This window comes from Propithecus coquereli, unplaced genomic scaffold, assembly GCF_000956105.1.
Source record: "Propithecus coquereli isolate 6110/MARCELLA unplaced genomic scaffold, Pcoq_1.0 Scaffold30, whole genome shotgun sequence".
Classification (NCBI taxonomy): Eukaryota; Metazoa; Chordata; class Mammalia; order Primates; family Indriidae; genus Propithecus; species Propithecus coquereli.
The window spans coordinates 6,113,530-6,116,545 of record NW_012148619.1 but is presented as its reverse complement, the minus strand read 5'-3'; the positions used below and the strand labels follow the sequence as shown (position 1 = coordinate 6,116,545).

Here is a 3,016-nt window from a genome sequence, read left to right as displayed (position 1 = left end):
GGCCAAAGGCTGACTTTTAAAAGTGCTTTGCACAGTGCCAGGCATGACCAATAAACAGGTAAGCACATTGCTATTGACTTTTCATTCCTCAGTAAGTTCCACACTTTCCTATTTCTGTGCCTGTGCTCATGCTCTTCCTTCTACCTAAAACATCTTCCTCAACTTTTTCTGTTGAAGTTTTGATCTTTCTGCAAGGTTGTCGAAGTCACATTTTTCACCAATTCCCCATCACCCTTTACCAGAAATGCTTGCTATAGTCCTTTAACTTCCTTTGAAATTGAACTATTTAGCCTGGCTAAACATTAAACATTATTTCTTCCCCCCTCCTCCCCTCTACCCTCCAAACAAGCACTAGGCAAGCCCTGTGATACTGAGATGAATGACAGTTTCTCTGTTCCCTGAGGAGCTCCCTATCTAGTCAAGGGTAGAGAGAGTCCAGCAACTGCAGTGCATTATGAAATGAGCATGGTCATAGGCACCTTGCCAGTGTGCTGTAAGAACACAGGAAAAACAATGAGTTCCTCCAGAAGAGCCTTATCCAAGGAAGTGGCATTTGGTTTAGGTTTTAAAGGATAAATAGGAGTTCATCAGAAAGGGTTAGACTGGAGCTGAGTGTATCAGGAGGAGGGAAGAGATAAAACAGGAAAAGATGGGAACCAACTGAAAGCACGTAGGATTCCAGCCTGATGAACCTGGTTTCTACGCCATAAAGCAGGAAGGTAGTGACAGTGTTAGAGCAGACATATTGTGTTATCAGATCTGCTCTTTATAAAGTTTACTGCCAGAAAGGTGGAAAATGGGCTGGAGGGGGACAGACTGGACCCTAGACAGTCAGTTTAGGACAGAGGTAAAGAGATACAATTGTGAGGAAGGAAAAACAGAGCTAAAGGGGAGTGATGGGGCATTTCCTAAAGAACACTGTGTGATGATCCTGCCTTTGGAAGGAGGAAAGTGCATGATTCTTGCCAAGTATATTTTGTGTAAGAATGCACTGCTTATAGTAAATGAATTTGAGGTAACTTTATGCTCATTAGTAAGATTCATCTGTATGTAGAATATTTATAAATTTTATTTCCTTCAATGGAATAAAGCAATTAAGCAGATAATTAGGCCCTCCATTTCTCTGAGAGGGTCTAAGAAGTAAATAAACCAGTGGGAACTAAGTCCCTGCTTCTCACATCCCAACTCCGGAGGCTGATGGACCAGGAAGGACTGGGCCATGTTCCTCACCTATAGGAACTGGTGAGATGTGGGGAGGAAACTATAAGAGAATTGAGTGCCAGTCACAAGATTTGTCTGCTTCTGTTTGGGTGAAACCCAAATTCCCAACCCAATTCTTTCTACTTTCCCGAAATTGATATGTTTGCAGAGCTAAGCAGTTACAGTATGGCCTAACAAGAGGCACCATTATCATATCTGCCCCCACTCACATTTTCCTGGGGAGAATGTTAGGACCATGGAGTATCCTGTTCAGGACAATGGGTGAGAGAATAGAAGAAATAGGTTGTTGGTCAATCTTTTTTCCTATCTTTTTGAAACCCCAGTTTTAATGCTGAATTTGGCTTGTACAAGTGGGTTGGAGAGGACTGGGAAAAGCAGTTTCCTCTATATTTCATTCCTCTAATGAGTTCACATGCTAGTCAACATAAATGGGGAGAGAAGAAGAAAAGAATTGGCTCTTAAACACCTAACACGTAGTGTGGGCTCTGGAGTCAGATTGCCTGCATTCAAATTCTAGCCCTCTCATATACTGGCTGTGTAACCTTGGAAAAGTTACTGAACTTCTCTGAGCCTCATTGGCCCCATCAGTAAAAGATGGATATAGCAGTCCTTATCTCATAGGCATAGTTAACAAATAAATGTATGAATATCTGTAAAGTGTCTGGCACATAAAAAGTCAACAACGCATTAGTAAAATGGACCAAGCACTACAAACATTTCATGTCTTCTCTTGAATTTAATTCTCACACCATTTCTGAGCAGCTCATTTTACTGAAAAGGAAACTGAGCCTGGAGGTGAAGGTTTTTGCTCAGGGTCACATAGGTAGTATGTGAAAGCTGAAATTCAAAACTCATCTCTCTGGGTCTTTTACTGCATCATGTGGCCTCCTGAGAGGGCATCACCACAGAATGATATTCAATTTAGAAAGTGAGGAAACTCAGGCCAAGATACTGAAGAAGCAGTCCAGAATTTTTTTGTTAAATGGAGGCAAAGTCCCCAGAAACAAAGCCCTCTGACTCTCACCCCAGGAGTTAGGATGGGCAACCATGGGGCCTGCTTGGGTTTATGGCGAGTTCAGGAAAGTGAGTCTTAACTCTGACTTTGCTTTCTCAAGACTAAAACAAAGAAGGAGCATCAGATGGAGCTGCATCCCTGAGGACTGTATTTCAGTACAATCCAGGGTATCCCTGAAGAAAAGGGCAGCAGGGAGAAGAAAGGACCTGTGTCTCCTAGATCCACAGACAGCTGTAGCTCCGCAGCAGTAGAAGTCTCCTTGTACCGATCACTTGCCAGGGAACCCCAGCCCAGGGAGCTCCACCACAGTCTTCCAGTTATTTCAAAATAATCACAAAACCTCCAGGAAGGCGTTTAATTTCTTCTTTTATCTTCTTGCTTTGTATTTCTGTCTCATTTTCTTTCTTCTCTAGGTGGCCTTCCCTGACAGCTGCCCCTCATGAGGTTCTCTCTCTTTCCTGGTTATATATAGAGTGATCCATTGATCATTTTCAGTTATGTACAGTTAAATACAGCCATCTGTGGTTTTCTGATTGTTTCACTAAGCAAACTATCTTCCCCCAAAAGTTAGGAATTCTTTGAAAGCAAGGAATGCCTTACCCTTTAAAACAAAACAAAACAGGCCGGCGCGGTGGCTCATGCCTGTAATCCTAGCACTCTGGGAGGCCAAGGCGGAAGGATTGTTTGAGCTCAGGAGTTCGAGACCAGCCTGAGCAAGAGCAAGACTCAGTCTCTACTGAAAAAAAAAAATAGAAAGAAATTATCTGGACAGCTAAAAAT

The 3,016-nt window shown here is 42.6% G+C and overlaps 1 protein-coding gene across 1 annotated transcript in view; it reads right to left on the bottom strand.

Annotated features, from left to right (window-relative positions):
- Window positions 1-3,016, bottom strand: part of DCDC5 (doublecortin domain containing 5) — a 157,259-nt gene that overhangs the window by 46,843 nt on the left and 107,400 nt on the right. The gene's annotated exons all lie outside the window — the stretch shown is intronic.